General features: G+C 49.1%; 1 protein-coding gene and 1 long non-coding RNA gene across 10 annotated transcripts in view; both read left to right on the top strand.

Moving 5' to 3' along the window:
• Positions 1-19,017, top strand: part of ZMYM4 (zinc finger MYM-type containing 4) — a 1,284,131-nt gene that overhangs the window by 469,081 nt on the left and 796,033 nt on the right. The gene's annotated exons all lie outside the window — the stretch shown is intronic.
• LOC147731472 (uncharacterized) lies at positions 8,281-14,409 on the top strand. Its single transcript, XR_015308636.1, has 3 exons — positions 8,281-9,041; positions 12,704-13,560; positions 13,787-14,409. It is a non-coding gene; the product is annotated as an uncharacterized LOC147731472 (long non-coding RNA).

Here is a 19,017-nt window from a genome sequence, read left to right as displayed (position 1 = left end):
CCCTTCCCGGAGCCCCGACCCGTCCCATCATCCTTCGAATCTTCAGTTTCCGGGACAGGGACGTAATTCTCGGGATGGCCAGGGAAATGGGTCTGTTACTTTTTCAGAAATCCAAAATCATGCCATTTCCGGATTATTCCAGAGAGGTACAGACGTGGCGCTGGTCCTATTACGAGGTCAAGCAAAAACTCAGGGCTATGGGACTCCGCTACGGCCTCGTCTTCCCAGCACGTCTTAAGGTGATCTTCCAGGATAAGACATTCTTCTTTGACACCCCCCAGGCGGCATGGACCTGGCTCACGGTGCCGCCCCCTCCCCTTCCCGGAGATCGTCGATGCAGTCGACACACGAGGCACCCAAGGCTCAGAGGACGGGGCAATCACCAGGGAGGAGGTTTCCACTCGCCGGGGTCGCAGTCCTGGTGGTCCCCGACTCAGTCCTTGAATCAGAGAGACTCTTCCCCCACCTTGGCCTCCTCTTTGATCGATATGGGGAGTATCCCCGGGTCGAACGGTAAACTGCGAAAGGCCATGTCGGACTCGGACCTGTCCGGGATCCACGTGATGCGTGGCTCTGGTGGTGAGGAGGGGATGAGGTCCACCTTCCCAATGCAGTGCCGGGACTGCTTCATCATGTTAATCTTATGCTTATCACATCTTGTTTTTTCAGCTGTGACATTTATCCGTATACATGGAGGGGGGTCCACTTTAGCCACGCTCCTGTTTGTTTGTTTTTTGTTAACCATTTTAGATTAACGAATCACCTCTTAGAGGGGTAGTTAGAGGTTTGGGGGCTTTATGGGGCAACAGATGCTTCTACTTCAGAAGTGTAGGGTGGGGGGAGTTGGGGGGAGAGGGATGGGGGAGACCATTGTCTCCCAAAAGTTTGTTATTTTTAGCTGCCCACGGGCTGCTGTTTGTTGTTTTCACTGGCAGCCATGATTCTCTAGTTGTCCTCGCAGTTGACAAGCAGTGCACCATTTTACATGCCTTTTCCCCTAGGTCCTGGGCCCGAGTGGGCTGGAATGGTCCCGGTCCATATCCGCCCCTCCACACATCACACTTTTAGATGTCGAGCGCCCTCAATAGACCTGTCCATATCCTTTCTTGGAACGTCAATGGCCTCCTTGATCGAATCAAGCGCACAGCTGTCCTTCACGCAGCCCACCGCCATGCGCCGGATATCCTGTTTTTCCAGTAGATGCATCTCATGGGTACACAATGCAATTTCTTAGCCCGATATGGATATGATAGGGTCTGGCATTCTGGCTTTGCGCGGGGTTCTCGAGTGGTGGCTATCCTACTTAGGAAAGGGTTTCCCTTTGCCCTGGCTAGAGCCGAGACCGATATCCAGGGCCGCTATGTGGCCGTCTCCGGAACGATTGAGGGACGCCCCAGGAACCTCCTATGCACGTATATTCCCCCTGCACTACTGTCCTCCACCCTTCGGCATCTTATGCTGATATTCTCCTCCTTTCCGCAGGGCCTCACGGTGGTGGGGGGAGATTTTAACGCTGTCCTGCAACCCTTGCGCGATGTGACTGGGAACCCATCGGAGAGTCGTCTCGCCCCCGTGAGGGCCCTCTCAAGTTGGTAGTCGGCCCTGGGCCTTTGAGACATATGGAGGGTCTGGAACCCTTGTAAGGAACAATACACCCACACGTTGGTGGCCCATCATACCCACTCCTGTATAGATCTCCTCCTGATGCCTGCCACGGACTGCCAACTGGTCTCTGGGGCCGCGATACTGCCCAGGGGGATCTCGGATCACTCGGCTGTCTCCCTTTGTCTTGGGTCCTTCTCTGCGGGTACGCGAGCGACTTGGCGGTTGAATGCCTGGTTTCTGCAGGACTCCAAGCTCGTCGACTCAATTGGGCAGGAGCTACGGCACTATTATTCCACTAATACAGGCTCGGTTCCCTCACTGGGGACGCTGTGGGAGGCCCGCAAGGCTGTTGTTAGGGGAGTGGCCAGGGGACTGGTCCACGCGAAAAAGGTGGAACAGACAGCCCAAATTGTATGGCTGGAAGCTCCGGCAGCACAGCTGGAATGGCTCGATCTGACAAACGATCGCGGGGAATCCTCTCGACAATTGGCAGTGGTCCGCGAGGAGATTCAAAGGATCTCATTGGAATCCGCGAAAATGCTCTGGCGTTCATCGGTGGCACGGATCTACGGGTGGGGCGACAAAAATGGCAAGCTCCTACACAATCTAGTGTCCTACTCCCAAGATCAACCGCGTTATCCCTGAGATCCGCTCGGCCACCGGGGCAAACCAGGTGACGTCTCCAGCCAAAGCACAAGCTTTTGCTGATTATTACGCAACTTTATATGCTGATCGTCCTCTTGGCGCTTCGCTGGAGGAGTGGCTGGAGAGGACCGGCGTTGGACCACCCCTTCACCCCGGAGGAAATTCACGAGGCAATATCAGTATAGGACCCCGGTAAGACGCCTGGTCCGGACGGTTACCCCCAGGAGTACTACGCGACCTTTCGCGAGAACCTGGTCCCCCACTTAGTGACAGAGGCAGGATCCTTCCCGCCTGAATCTGACATGGCCACCATAGTGGTCATTCCAAAAACGCAGCCGCCCTCCCTGGATTGTGCGGACTATCGCCCGATCTCGCTGATTAACACGAAGCTCAAGATCTTCGCTACCGTGATAGCCCAGAGACTTAGACCCCTTCTACAGGAATTGGTCCATCCCGACCAATGCGGGTTCATGCCTGCCAGGGGTACTCGTCACTGCATCCGTCGCCTTGACTTTGTTATGGCCCACCGTGGTTGCCTAACCCCGTATCTGGCGTTGCTCTTCATTGATTTTGAGAAGGCCCTTGATATGGTAGACTGGGCGTACCTTGGAGATGTGCTGGATTGGATGGGGTTCGGCCTTCCCTTCCGCCACCTGGTCAAAGTCCTTTACACCAACCCCAGAGCCCGTGTTCTCATAAACGGCGAACTTTGAGACCTTCCCAATCCAGAGGGGTATGCGACAGGGGTGCCAGCTCTCACCCCTCTTGTTCGCGCTGGTGATGGAGCCCCTGGCGGCGCTCATCCGGTAAGACCCACTCATCAGAGGCTGGGCCTGGTACTCGAGACAGGTTGATAAGATAGCCCTTTATGCGGACGACATCCTGCTTTATCTGGTGGACCCGGTCAGTTCGGGCCCCAGATGCCTGGAGGTCCTCTCAGCTTTTGAGCCGGACTCCGGACTCCGGCTCAACCTGGCAAAATCGCCTATGGTCCATTTACATCCTTCTCGGGCCTGCTTTAATTGGCAGACGAATATTCCCCTGCGGAGGCAATCGTTCAAATACCTGGGCGTCTGGATCACCTTTTTCCAGAGCTTGAATGGGCTTTGTATGTCGCGCCTTTGGTAACCCGGCTGAAGTCCGACCTGAGATGGCAGACCCTTCCCCTCAACCCCTTGGGCAGAAGTGCATTCTTTAAAATGATGATTCTCCCCCGCTTCCTTTACATTTTGCAGAACATCACCATCCACCTCCCGGGGAGTTGGTTCCGAGAACTGAAAGGAGTCCTTGCCCGGTTTCTCTGGGGAGGCGGGAGGCCACGTCTATCCCTGGCGCACTGTTGTATCCTCGGCGCACTGTCGTATCCTCCCCTTCGATGGAGGCATGGGAGTGACCAATCTCCACCTCTACTACTTGGCTACGAGGCTTATTGTGATCCATGACTGATTTGCGGGTGGCTGATCCGACCCGGCATACCGAGTGGAACTTGCCACGACGGACTTTGCGCAGATCCAGTCCTTCCTATACGGTAGCCAGGTGCAACAGGCCCTACCCCCAGTCACGGGAACGGTACTTGTGGCTTGGCGCGCGGCACTGCGCCACGTGCGGTGGGGACCGTAAGCTCACCCGACAAACACCGCTCTGGAGCGGGCCTGGCTATGCGAGGTCTCGCCCTTACAGGGGTTCTGCCGCTGGGATCTCGTCGGAGTCTCGTTGCTTGGAGACGTATGGGTGGGGGACCACATTCGTTCCTTTGCCGACCTGCAACAGCGACATGACCTGCAACAGCGACATGCCCTCCACCATTCCCAATTTTACAAATATTTACAACTCAGACATGCCCTCCACGCACACATTCCACCCCCTACCTCTTTTCCGGAGTGTAGCCCACTGGAGGCTCAGGTGATGATGGGGGAATCTGGGGAGGGGCGTCCCGCATATATCGGTCACTATTTAATAATGGTCCCGCATCCCTAGACCGGCTCAGGGCTCGATGGGAGGGTTGGTTGGCCCCCTTGGAGGAGGCGGATTGGCGAGATGCCGTTATGGCGCCCAAAACCCTGACCACGTCCTCCAAGTTGTGCCTGGTGCAACTTTATTACCTGCATGTAGTCTACCTCACTCCGCTGCTCCTTTTCCAGGCCTGTATGAGACCATCCCCTGCATGTACGCGCTGTGAAGCCGCTCCAGCTCACTTCTATCACATGGTATGGCAATGCCCGGCCTTAGCGCCGTTCTAGAGAGGAGTTGAGCTTGAACTTACGCAGGCCCCAGGATGGTAGGTTCCCCATGACCCGAGAAGTATGCTGCTGGGCGTGTTGGACGGCCTAGATGGCTCCAAGGCAGATAAGCGTTTCCTGGGGACGGCCGTGGCGGTGGCAAAAAGGGATATTGCTGCGCTTTGGTCCCAAGCTAAGGCGCCCACGGTGCAGAAGTGGAGGAGGGGAGTGGACAGGTGCGGGATGCAGGAGGAGTCTCTCTTCGAGGTCCGAGGTTATCCGGGGTTATTTGGTAAAATGTGGGGTAAATGGTTTAACCTGCTGCCATTGTGATGATCTGACAAATTTTTTGTACCTTCACTGAATATTTGATCTGCAATGCCCGACTCGGCAGGGTAGGCCGTGCCCCGTTAACTGTGAATAATGCTATGTTCCTCTTAACTATGATTAACCTGCTGCCAATGAATTTTTCATGTTTTAAAAATCCAATAAAGTTGATTATCAAAAAAAAGAAAGCATCCAATATGTATACTTGAACGACTGCATCTGTTAATGTTAATCATACAATGCAATTGTGGTCTTTCATCTTGGATTCAGCTACTACTTCGGTAGGAGCATGAGATGCATAGAATACGCTACATGGACTAGATGGAACTTAGGTCAGGATGAATAATTTACATCTGATAGAGACATCTAGCCACTGATTCCTAGGTGTCCGACTTGATTCAGAAACTTTGGCGTGAACAGTACCCTTGGGTGCTGGTAGGTGGCATTGATTGCCTCCATGCAGCGTCTGCGTCGGTACGGATGCCAAAGTCCCCTATCTAGGCGCTACCTCGGCATGCTGACACCAGTTCTTCTTTTTTACGCTAGTTAATGCTGATTCGGAGAAAGAGCTACCCCTCTGTTTATTTTTGACATAATTTTTTTTACATTTTGTCAAATTCTATTTTGAGGAGTTTTTTCTCTTAGTGTGTCGAGAGGTCTTTGAGGAACGCAGGTTTTGCAGCATGAATCTTTTCTAGATTCACATGCAGTGCATTATTCCGCCATCTAGTGGTTGCGTCCGGAATTGTAGTATTTCTTTCCTATTTTGTTTGTTGTTGGTGGGCATTGACATACCACCATTTGGTGTCCTGTGACGTCGACGGGCTTGCTCCGGAAGCTCCCACCTTCGGTATCCATCCTCATTTTTTTTTCCACTTTTGGGTCTGGATCGATACTGAAGGAGCTCCCAAGATTGTAGAGAAATATCGATGAAAATAAGGAAAAAACTTCAAGAGAACTGTGGTAGAAAGTTTCAACTTAAAAGGTTTAATTCGGACTGACCAGAGTCCTACGAAAGGTGAAAAACAAATCTTTGACGATCAGAGAATGCCCATGCAGAGTGCTCCCTGTGCACGGTAATGGACAAGACACCATTCAAGTTTTGGAAAAATTGTCGCTACAAGTGCTCTTAGAAAGATCTGCACCCAGTCTGTAACCTTTACCGGCCGCTGGATCACAAGCGAGGACTGTAACACGTGCTCCGACTTCACCCGGAAGACGTTGAGGGTGAGAGAAAGTCATCGAAGAGAGAACTATAACATGCAATCCCAAGGACCACCACCATCGCTGAGGATGACGACAATGTTGCCGAAGTGCCAGAAGGCGACAAGGACAGAGACATTACAGTCGTGGAGGTGGAGAAGAAGGCTTCGAAGGAGGTAATAGTCATTGATCTTGAAAAAACTAAAAGTCTCAAATCTGCCTCTGCGCAAAGCACTCTACGTCTGCAGTTGCATCCAAACAAAAACACACCATAGTACTCATTCTCGGACCCACCCCATCAGCCTGGGACCCACAGCCTGGGTGGCCCACATCGCTAGGCACAGCCCCGGAACCCACAGACCACGCACGCAACCTGGGGGTCATCCTCGACTCCACCCTCTCCATGACAGGGAAAGTCAACGCCGTCTCCGCGTCCTGCTTCAGCACCCTCCGAATGCTTCGCAGGATCTTCAAGTGGATCCCCCCGACACGAGAAAAACCGTCACCAGCAGACTCGACTACGGGAACGCCCTCTACTCAGGAAGAACAACCAAGCTCCTGAGATGACTACAACGAATCCAGAACGCCTTTGCACGACTGATCCTCAACGTCCCCCGACGCAGCTACATCACACTCAACCTGAGGCCTGCACTGGCTCCCCGTCAACAAGAGGATCACCTTTAAACTCCTCATCCATGCACACAAAGCACTACACAACACCGGACCTACACAACACCGGACCTACATACCTCAGCAACCGACTGAGCTTCCACACCCCCACCCGAAGCCTTCCGCTCAGCCAATCTCGCCCTCGCCACAGTTCCTTGTATCCGGAAAGACTCTACCAGCGGCAGATCCTTCTCCTACCTCGCCGCCAAGACCTGGAACACTCTCCCTACCAGCCTACGTCAGACTCAGGACCTGCTGGCCTTCAGAACACTTCTCAAGACCTGGCTCTTCAATAAGTAGCGCCCCCCCCCCCTCACCCCCACCCCCAGCGCCTTGAGACCCTCACGGGTATGTCGCACGCTTTAGAAATAGTGATTGATTGATTGATTGGATAAGGACTCCGTAATGGCAAAGACCCTCAAAGCCAAAGATGTCAAAAGACAATCTGGAAAAAGGAGAGGTCCAAACAAGCTTAGACAGCCGGATCGGCGTCGAAGCACAAAGCGAAAAGCTGAAGGTTTCGATGACGAAATACACGCGGTCAAGATGGAGAAGAAAAGGAAGAGACTCGAAGCTGAGATGGCAAATATTTTACTGCGTAAAAAAGATTTTGATGAAAGCTTGTTCCAAAATACCGCGGAAAATGACAATAGAAGTCGAGAAACTCATTGAGGAAGTAATGCCTTCGACAACACCTGAACCGCTCGAAGAAAAATTTTTCTTCCTAGAAGACGTTGAAGAGGACGAACAAGTCTCAAGTCCGAGGTCAGCGACCTCGGACTTGAGACCTGTAATGGGAAGATCTCGACGCCGAATTATCCGAGGAGGCTGTGGAAACATATCCTTCAAGGCCATCACCCCAGATGACGTTGGCATGTATAATCCGGTGATTAAGAAAGCTGCTGAAACATTAGGAGTGAGGCTAAAGGAAGAAAAAACACAATCATGTTTTTTAATAGTCACTTTAATGCCAACACAATCAAGAAATCAATTCCTTCCAATGCTGCAAAGTGTATTAGACAAGGGAAAAGATGCATTCAAAGAGCCTATAACATGCAAGGCTATCACACAAAGAGCATAAAAGAAATATAAGCATTTCTCTAAAGACCCTATATACATTAGAGGGTCTGTAGCAGCTGGCTCTATAACTTCCACAGCAAGAAAAAGAGCAAATATACCACCAACAACAGTGGGTCCAGGAACTACAAGTGAAACATGCAATATAGCACGTACCACACAAGGAAAAGAACAGAGTTTATTCTACATACTTCTTAATTCCAAAGGTAGACCGAACGTTACACCCAATATTAGACCTAAGGTTTCTAAACAAATGTATAAAGACCCAAAGATTCAAGATGACTTTGCTGCAAGAGGTGATCCCTCAATTGCAAGAAACAGTTTACATGGCTACCATAGACTTAAAGGATGCATACTTACACATCCCTATGAACAAGAAACACAAGAGGCTGTTTAGATCTGTGGTCAACAAAAGACACTATCAATACAAAGTACTGTCTTTCAGCTTAAAATCTGCACCAAGAGTGTTCACAAAGTGCCTAGCAGCAGTAGCAGCACATCTCAGAAGGCAGATGATTCATGTTTACCCCTACTTGGACGACAGGTTAGTAAGAGCAAGCTCTTGCAGTCCATTCAAACAGCATATACAACAGGTGATAGACACTAGTTCAACTGGTTTTCTCCATACGTTGGGAAAAATCACCAGAGCCAGAACTCATAAAGGTTTTCTTAGGTGCAGAGTATTAGGCAGAGCATTTCCAAGTGAAAAGAGGTCACCCTTTTTGGAGAACTATTCCTGAAGGGGCAACATCTGACCGTGAGAACAGTGGGAAATTACTAGGAATGATGGCCTCATGTTTTCATTTAATTCCCTACATTCAACTACACATGAGACCATTTCAAGGATGGCTATGGACACAATGGTCACAAGCAACAAGTAGTTGGGAGGATCTAGTCTTTGTCACAGTTCATCAGGAGATTGCATGGTGAACAAAACAAACCTTCACACCACCAACTCCCAACAGTGACCATAACTACAGATGCGTCCCTAATGGGATAGGGAGCACACGTGAACAACCTCAAAGTGAGGGGATTGTGGACACAGCAGGATGCAGTGAAACACATCAATATCTTGGAGTTGAAAACAGTATTCTTAGCCTTGAAGGCCTTTCAGAAAGAGCTCTTCGGGAAAAAGGTGTTGGTACAACAGACAACACAACCACGATGTTTTACATAAACAAGCAAAGATCAACTCAGTCTGTAGCACTCAACGCTTGCTCAAAAGATTTTGAGATGGACAATCCCAAGGGGAATAGGCATGATAGCAATACCCCTACCAGGAGAGGACAATCTTGGGTCGGGTTGGGCTCGTGACGCGATTTGCAGCGTCATAAAAGGGACGTGTGGGAGTGTGCAGGTAATTTCTGACTTTGCACTCTTTTTCCCCCTCCTGAGGCGAAAGCCGGGAGGTCTCTTGCCTTTCCTCTTGCTTTTAAAACTGCTTTTAATTTTGGAACTTGTATTTTGCATTTCTTGCACACCTGAGACCAATAGGTGTGCTGAGACCCCTTGCGCTTAGTAGCGCTTTAGACCCCTTCTCACCCCCTCCCCTTTTGCTCCGGACCTGCTCTCGGCTGAGTGTTGACGCCGAGGGCAGGGCTCTGGTTTTGGCGGCCATTTTGGGTCGGGTTGGGCTCGTGACGCGACTTGCAGCGTCATAAAAACAGACAGGGATGATTCCGCGCAGCGGACGCGAACAGCGGACGGACGCGCCGGATCTGCGCCGGAGTCGTGCCAGAGTCCTGCCCGTCTGCGCCCGTCTGCGCCCGTCTGCGCCCGTCTGCGCCCGTCTGCGCCCGTCCTCGTCACGCCAGCGGACGGCGCGGCGGAAGGCTCTGGCCACAGGCTTACTTACTTTGCAGCGGATCTACTATCATATAAGACTAATACTGCGACTTGTCGGTATGTCTTTCCTGGCCGATATAACGGTAAATGTTGCTGTCCAGGCTGTGGATGGTATCCTAACATATATCGGGCTTCTGAGGGGCCCCATTTACTCCCTGTTAACAACTTTAAGTTCCTATTGCTAAACACCTGTTCATTGCATAGGCACGCATTGGACATCTTTGAGTTATTGACATCTGAAAAACCACTTTGTCTTATGCTCACGGAAACTTGGCTCAATGAGTCTTCTAACCCTGATATCGCGGCAGCCATTCCTTCAGATTATATACTTTACAGACAGGATAGGGCATTGGGTAAAGGTGGTGGTGTCGCACTTGTAGTTCAAAGATCTTTCGCCTGTGCAATTATTCCATCCTTGCCTATTTCTGGTTGCGAATCCCTCGCCTTTTCCATTACTCTTTCCCCTCACCAATCATTTTTAGGGCTCCTAGTTTATAGACCTCCGGGTCTGCGGGGTTCCTTCTTTGATGAGCTTCAATCAGCTACCACTACTCTCTGCCTGAAGGTCGAACACTGCATAGTGTTAGGGGATTTTAACATCCATATGGATGTCGAGTTGGACAGTGAAGCTATTAAAATCAAGGACATCACCGTTCCTCTTGGTCTAATTCCTTACATTTCAAGCGCGACTCATGACAAGGGTCACACTCTGGACCAAGTTTTCTCCACCATTCCCCTTATTACGACCCGTTCCACTCCTGTTCTCTGGTCTGACCACTCTTTGATCAGTTTTCTAATTCAGGGCAGAAGTAAAACATCCTGTACAAACTCGGACCATCTTAGGCACCCCAGTAGACCCTATCACAAAATTACCCCCGAGAGTCTTGCTCAAGCGTATCAGGAACATCCCTGTACCCTATCCGGCCATCTGGAGAGGGACCTTGATGTTTTTCAGAAATGGCTGACCGAGAGGCTTGATGATCTTGCCCCTCTTTCTACGCCTCGTTCATCTACCAAGCGTAATTCGGCCCCTTGGTTTTCTAAGTCACTTGCTCTGGCTCGGCGTAACTGTAAGTTAGCCGAAAGACTCTGGCGGAAGCAATATGATAAGGAAGCCAAGTCCGCCTACAAATTATCTATCAAGTCCTATCACGCAGACATCTTGGATGCTAAAAAGAACTATTTTTCCAACAGAATTGAGTCCGCATCAAACTCCTGTAAAGAAATCTTTACCATCGTTAAGGAGTTTGTCTCTCCCAAATCTAGTACAGTTCAGCATAAGTTTTCCGAACCTTGGGTAAAGGCGCTGGCCATTTTCTTCAACACTAAAATTAAACTGATCCAAGAATCCTTTCCACCAACTGCCCCTAGTGTATCCCCGACTGACTGCAATCCGACGTCCTTTCCATCTGATTACTGCCCCCTTCTATCGGAGTTTCCACTTCTATCGGAATCTATCTCTCTGGATCTCCTACTCACGATCAAATCAGGCTCTCCGCTAGACCCCTGTCCGGCGATCTTTCTAGCTAGAAATGCTAAGATTTTAAATTCCCTAATTAACCCTGTTTTGTACCTATCCTTGTCTAGCGGCATTGTTCCGCCAGCCTGGAAGAAGGCAATGGTTGTTCCACTTTTAAAAAAAAACAGGCCTTGATCCAGAGATACATGCTAACTATAGGCCCATATCTCTCCTGCCCAGTTTAGCTAAGATCGTCGAGAAGCACGTCTACTCTGTGCTTTCCTCCTTCCTTGAAGACCAGGGGTTACTCCATTCTACCCAATCTGGCTTCCGCTCCAATTTGAGCACTGAGACCGCTCTATTGGAAGTAAATGAAGCCATTAAGGAAGCTCTCGACTCAGGTGGAAGAGCTATGCTGGTGATGTTGGATCTGTCGGCGGCCTTCGACACCGTCCCTCATGAGGCCCTCTTGAGAAGACTTCACGAGATTGGTCTCAGAGGGACGGTGTTGAGCTGGTTGAGATCTTACCTAGCGGGTTGTCGACAAGTGGTCTGGGCCCCGCCGTACTCCGCCGAGGTGCCGCCTATGGATGTCGGAGTCCCACAAGGGTCGGTGCTCAGCCCGACCCTTTTTAACATCTTCATGACTCCACTGGCGGTACTGGCGGAGTCCCTGGGTGCCCAGATCATATAATACGCTGATGACACCCAGCTTCTCTTCACCTGTAAGAAGGGCATGGAGTTCGATGGGGAGAGCATCCGTGGTTGCCTTGGGGCTGGTTTCAGCGAAGCAGCCTCAAGTGCAACCCTGATAAATCGGAGGTGCTCTTCTTTGGCTGTCAGGCAGACCCGCCTTGGCAGGAATGGTGGCCGGTGAGCATGTCACCCCCTTCCTCTTCCTCCTTGGTTGCTAAAAACCTTGGGATTAAAATCGATAACACCCTCTCACTGAAAACTCAGATCACAGGTCTCACCAGTACCTGTTTTGGTCTGTTAAAAATGCTGCGTAAATTCCTTCCATTGCTCCCTTTAGTCCACAGGAAGCTGACAGTACAGGCTTTAATATGTTCCAGGCTTGATTATTCCAATGTCCTCTACCTGGGTGTGCCGTATTACCTCCTGCACAAACTTCAGGTAGTCCAGAACTCCGCGGCAAGGGCTATTTTTGGCCTACCTAGTCATGCTAGGTCATCGGAGTTGCTTCTTTCCCTTCATTGGCTTCCTGTCAAGAAGCGGATTACATTTAAAGCCCTTACACTGGCCCATAAGGCACTCCACTTGGTAGGGGCCTCGTACATTCAGAAACGGCTCTCTTTATAAACCTACCCGATCTCTCAGATCTGAATGTCTTGGCCTGGCAACGGTTCCACCCATTAGGAAAGTCAGGATAGGTGGACGCTGTTTTAAATATCTCACCCCTAAACTGTGGAACTCCCTTCCCGTTGATCTTCGCCGCATTCCCAATCTGCTTGCCTTTAGAAAGGCTTTGAAAACTTGGCTCTACAATCCGTAACTGTTATGTTTCTGTTTTCTCATTTCCTTTTTCAGCTATGGGTCAGAAAGCGCCGGGACACTCCTTGGAGTAGCCGTGCGCTATATAAGACACCCATTAACATAACATAACATATCATAACATAACATAACAATGTTGAAGCAGACAGACTGAGCAGACAAACAACATCATACCATGAGTGGGAACTAAATCAAGCATCACTCCAGAAGATTTTCAGGAAATGGGGGACAACACAAATTGACCTATTTGCAACACTCCATAATGCAAAATGCCAAAACTTCGCATCCAGACGACCTTGTAGTCAGTCCCTAGGGAATGTGCTATGGATAGACTGGTCAGGGATATTTGCTTACGCTTTTCCCCCAGTACATTACTGAACAAAGTGATCAGCAAATGCAATATCAGCCAAATAAAAATGATTCTCATTGCACCACCGGTTCTCAGAAATAATGGAGATTGCTCTAGGGGCAATGCACAAATTGCCAAAAAAGAAAGATTTGCTAACGGTGCAAAACGGAAAAGTACTTCACCCAGAACCAGAAACCTTAGGCCTAGCAGCATGGCTCCTGAGGGCTTAGAATTTGTGCATCTCAAACTACAAGAAATCACAATGGCTGTTCCAAGAGAAGCTAGAAAACCAACAAGGAAATGTTATAAAGCGAAGTGGAAGAGATACACAATGGTGCTTTAGAAAACGTCTCAAGAAAAATTACAAAGGAGAGAACAATTATGATATACATCATTGAAAGTGCACCTATCAGCAATCGTAGCGTATACTAGAGGTGAAACGGGGAAAAGTTTCTTCACTTCACACGTGGTCAAAAGGTTCCTAGAAGAAGTAAAAAGAATTGCACCTCCAAAAATGGTGCCAGCACCCACATGGAAACGTGAACATAGTTCTAGCACAAATGATGAAAATACCATTCGAACCACTACACAAAGCAACGCCACAAATGCTCACACTTAAGACTTCCTTTTTAGTGGCAGTACATCCTTACGTAGAGTTAGTGAACTACAGGCGCTAACACTACAGGAGCCTTACTTCCAAATACATAACCGGATTGTCGTGAGGACAGATCCTCGATCCATACCAAAAGTGGTATCAGGATTCCACATAAATCAGAGTATACAAATACCAAGTTTATTTCAAAACCCAAAGAGCAAATCAGAAAGAGATTTGCACACACTTGACGCAAGCAAGGCGGTCATGTACTACATTGAAAGAATCAAGGAATACAGGAAAACATATAGTTCTTTGTATTCTTTACAAACAGTTTTCTGGGAAGACCATTGAAAGATGGATAGCGCAAGCCATACAGTTATGCCACAGGCAAGCAGCACAGGCCGTACAAGGTGCCCCGCAGGCACATTCAACAAGAAAGAAAGGAACAACTATCCGTTTTCTAGCTAATATTCCAAATCAAGACATCTGCATGGCTGCAACATGGTCTTCGATTCACACAACTTTACTGTGTGGACATTCAAATGAATAAAGAAGCACAAGTAGGATAAAAGGTCTTACAACAACTATTTGCAAACCAAATCTCATCTTCCACCCAGCCACCACAAGACTAGCAAACCACTACAAAGTCTATGCACAGCATGTGAATCCAAAAAAGATTCACGCTGCAAAACGAATACGTTCATACCTGTCGGGGTAGTTTTGCAGCTTGGAGAATTTTGTGGATTTACTGACAAACCCACCCTCCTCCGCCAGGAAAGATGAGAGAAGTAGGAAAAAAAACAACAACAAAAAATCCGAACATGGCGACTGAAAGTGGGAGCTTCCGGGGGAAGCCCGCCAACGTCACTGGAGGACACCATATAGTGGTATGTTGACGCCCACCAACAACAAAAAAGAAATAGAAAATTCTTCAAGCTGCAAAACTACACCAACAGGTAAGAAACTATTAGTTTTAAACTTGCGCCTCCCATTGTGCTACCACAACTCCAAGTTGTTCTCGGACTGCTGGGCCATGACACTGCTGGCTCTGAGGGAGCAGTCCCTGAAGCTAGTGGCCCGGCAGGCAATTCTGCGTTGTGTGAATCCTCAAGGGTCTTATTTGAGAGGGAGGTTGGGGAACCGCTCCAGGAACCTCAAGTAGTCTTTCTCCCATTCCAGGTCATCATGAAAGGGGAAGAAGCACAAGCAGTATATGCATGCTTCAGCTTCTCGTCCGCCGGCTGACCCGACAAAGGAGCATCGACTGTCAAGGCACCGTTCTTCAGAATAGTTGCCAAGGCCGACTCAGAGTCTCTCAGCTTTTTCAGGAGCCGGAGCGACCCCCGCTCAAGTAATGGTATTTTATGAGGCTATATGCCTCATATTTGAGCAGGCCAACCATTCCTGCGTTCCCACAAGGTCAGATGGGGCTCCATCAGGGCTGCGCCACCAACCTCCGCTCCAACAAGCTCCCGTTGAGCAGATCCCGATCTGGACCGGTGCCGGTCTTGCCACAGTGACTGGCCCCTCCACCCCGATGTCGGCCCTAACACAGATGTACCTGATGCCGCTTGCATCCGCCCCATTTGCCTCGACAAATCCGACACGAAGCCAGAATGGCATTGATTGACACCGACAGGACCCATATGTCCTAGGTTGATGCCTGAGCCTATCCTGAAGGGCTAGGCTTCAGGGAAAATGGAAGGGGTCACAGGACCCTTTAGAATACTAGTTAGAAAGCCAGGAAATGGACTGGTGTGAGAAACCCAGGGATGCTAGTGGTCTGGACACATCCCCAGATAGTGGTATTCTTTTTTCCACCTACCCTCGCTACGGAGTAGGGAGCATCGGATTCCATGATGGTGAAGAAGGCAGCTGAGGTCCTGGATCTCCATTTGCCCTAGGAGGCAGTCCAGACTGACATCTTGACTGAAATGGTACAACCGGGAGCTTCTTCTTTTGAGCCCTTGCTTCCTTTAAAGTAAGGATTGACGGATATCCTTTTGGTAACCTGGTTCTAGCCCAGCATAGGAGCTCCTATGAACAGGACACCACACTGCACCTGGGGACCGGAACTTCCTCACCCTACTCCTGAGAGCTTGGTGGTCAAAGCCTCTACATCCCATGGCGCATTCCCTGCCGCACCCCAAGAGAGGAAAGCCAAGAGGCCTGTTAGCTTGGCGAATAAAACATTTCCTTACACCAGCCTTGCGGTCTGTAAACGCAGCATGCTTATTGGGCCTACTCCCACGCACTGTGGGACACGGTTGCGCAAGTGCTGCTACAGGTCCCGGAAGAGGCACAAGACTGTTCTCTACGAAGTGGTCAAGTATGGGAAAGGATGCAGCAAAGTTCACCATTAGGTGTGGTTTGGATACGACTAACTTGCTGGGCAGAGCGGTTTTAATGACAGTGGCACTTCGATACCATACCTGGCTGAGAACATCTGGCTTTCAGGGACTGTCCCGACTTCCCCCATGGATATGCCCTTTAATGTCAACCTTCTCATTGTAGATAAAGCATACTCTGTGATGGAGTGCTTTAAGGATTCACGGGTTACGACCAAGTCCTTCGGCCTCTAGTTGCCCCGCGTCAACTCAGGTCTGCCTTTCGACACTATTGTGGCTACGGAAGGGGCTTTCAGTCATGCCAACCATACTCCAGCCACCGTCCCACGCAGGCTTCCCTGACTCTGCAGAATGAGGATGCGTTCATAAAGACCTTGTGTGTCCAGTAGTCAGAGGTCTGCCACAACCCCCAAATCCCCTGCAGCTGCATCCTCTAATCCCTCCTAATCTTGCCCTACAAGATCATGGACATTCAGTTGGTGGCAGAATCAGTCATCTCCGCCACTGGCAGTCTATAACATCGGACAGGTGGGTCTTACACATCATTCAGAGGGGCTACTCCCTTCCCTTTGAATCCTTCCCTCCCCCTTTGTGTTTCACATCATATTAAACATTTTTTTGAATGTATATATCTTTTCAATTACAAAAATTTGACTGACATCTTTCAAATAATGCTGTACCATAAATACAAATAATTTCAGCACTTTTAAGGTCACATACAATGAAATATCAATTTAATTCAACACATCCCCACGCATACTCACACCTCTCTCAACTCTGCAAACATATCCCTTGCACTCAATACATTCACACTCTTCACCCCAGGACAACATTACATGCACAGATGGAAAAACCGGGTGATAAAATCAACCCTTGATTACTGTGCTGATAGCTGGGGTGTCACACTCTTATCTGGTCGACGTACGTTTCAGTGGTATAAATATTTGGAAACTATCTTCTTCAGGACCTGTTATTTTTTACTTTATAACTGGTGGAAGGAGGGGAGAAAGTATATTCTGTAATGATAAAGGAGAAAGATGATCAGTCTTAACTTATTTTATAAGAGCCCTTGGAGATATCTTACATTTCTCCAAACCATATCTACAAAACAAGTGAATATGCCACTTAAAAACATTTATCATAAGAAGACTTTTACCTCCATTACAGAAGGTTAGTGGTGTTCGTCATCAGTTAGAACAAAGGGTACAAATAGAGTGGTAAGGGGTTAAGTTGGAAAAAAGTAAAAAACACTCCTTTGCCCTTTATTGCAAACAGTGCACATATGGTAGAAAATGTTAACCAATCTCCCTTAGAAATAGTAGGTAGACACTGTATGTTCAACATAGCCAAAGTAATAAGTAGAGACAAAGATCCCAAGATGCTTTAATACACCATCATAATGTGGTCAAGGATCTATACAGAATGGGCATTTGTCACAGTAGTTTTAGAGATATAGAAAAAGAATTAGAAAATAAGTAAGCAAAGCGAACAAAGACACTTGTGTTCTGCCAAGCGTTTACTATGGGGTCTTGAGTCCCCATGTCTAATATTTGGTGGTTGTGATCTTTGATAGAAATAATGGCAATTACCTGTGACCACTATCTGTATCGTATTCTCTGGATTTAGTAATGTGCTCAATGGGCAATAAGTTGTATAGATGCCTATACGAAGCTTCTCTTCACAGGGGAATCTTTCTGATATCTGCAATTAGTGAACAGTAAAGAGAGCCATACTGTCAATTGTTTAGTGATACTGAGGCTCCCTCTCCGATTAGCTTCAACTATAAAATAGATTCACATATTGTTACCTCATATCATAGTATCCTGCAGTCTGTTAGGAGTCTTAGTGGAAAGCAGCGCCACTATTAGTTATGTTGTCCATAATTTCCTCAACGGGATGCTGTAGAAGTCCTCTCTCAGATAAATATTTAGAAAGAACAGTACGTAGTATAAGAGGCATGAGTCTACTTGTTATCCTTATTATTTGGCTCTAAGAGAAACTCGTTATAACGTAGCATGCATCATGGAGAGTAATAATATAAAATTGCATACCTCCTTCTTTTGTTGGTCCTTATCAGGCTTGATATGCCCTATCGCTAACCAAGCAGCATCTGTGTTCTTCTTATGGCTTGTGGTGTATTAGAGAGGGAATTTCTTAATGTGTATTTCTGATACGAACTGGGGCTCAATCTAAAAAAGGGGATAAGTAAAATATGATATTCAAGTGGCCCTTCGTTCCTTTATTGGGGCAATCTTTAGTTATGCCTCATCTGATGTCCCTCTCCTGATATATAGATATATACAAAGTGCTAAAGTGTTCTGCTTGCAGGCCTGGCCGCCCCCTCCTGCCGCATAGCACCACCTGTGTGCCTCTGCCTTCCCCCTCGCTGCCGATCTCATCAGGAGTTCGATCCTGCTGTGTTCCCCTGTTTGTGCCGTCCGTCAGCTGTCCCCTGCAGCCTTGCCATTTCTGTTAAGTATTGTGCCAGTTTAATTGTGCCTTAATCCTCGGTGTGTTTACTGTACTGTTACTTGTTTTTTCATTTTCTTCGGGCTTTCCCACCTTTGCGTCCCCACGCCTCACCCCCCCCTTTTTCCTTCTGTACTCTCTCCCGCCGCTGCCCCCCTGCGGCCCCGCCCCCGGGACACCCATTCGCTGCCCCGCTTCCGCCTCCCAGCTGCTCCTCCCTCCCTTCTGCCTTAAATGGCGGTCGCTGCGTGGTCGTGTCAGAGGCAAGCCCATCTGCGCCTGTCTGCGACTGGACCGCGCCCAGCGCCAGAACCCCTGGCCCCTGCGAACGCCATAACGCCAGACTCCGCTACGACGCCAGCACCCTCCGCGGGCTCAATGCCGGCCGAAACCACAGCTGCTTCCAGGCCACCCCGAAACGCACCCACAGACCATTCTCCAGCTTCACCTGCGACAGAGCCACCAAACCGCCAAGGACCAGACCCAACCACCTCCGCTGCATACTCCTCAACACCCGCTCCGCACGCAGACACGCCGTCTAGCTTTGGGACCTGCTCAACACCGCCTCCCCTGACGTGGCCTTCTTACCGAGACCTGGTAGAACGACTCCTCGGTGCCCGACATTGCCATAGCCATCCCAGACAGCTACAAGATTACCCGCAGGAATCGCGCCAACGGATTCGGAGGAGGAATTT

This window comes from Lissotriton vulgaris, chromosome 2_1, assembly GCF_964263255.1.
Source record: "Lissotriton vulgaris chromosome 2_1, aLisVul1.2, whole genome shotgun sequence".
Classification (NCBI taxonomy): Eukaryota; Metazoa; Chordata; class Amphibia; order Caudata; family Salamandridae; genus Lissotriton; species Lissotriton vulgaris.
The sequence above is the reverse complement of the archived record's forward strand: the minus strand, read 5'-3'. Positions and strand labels throughout refer to the sequence as shown.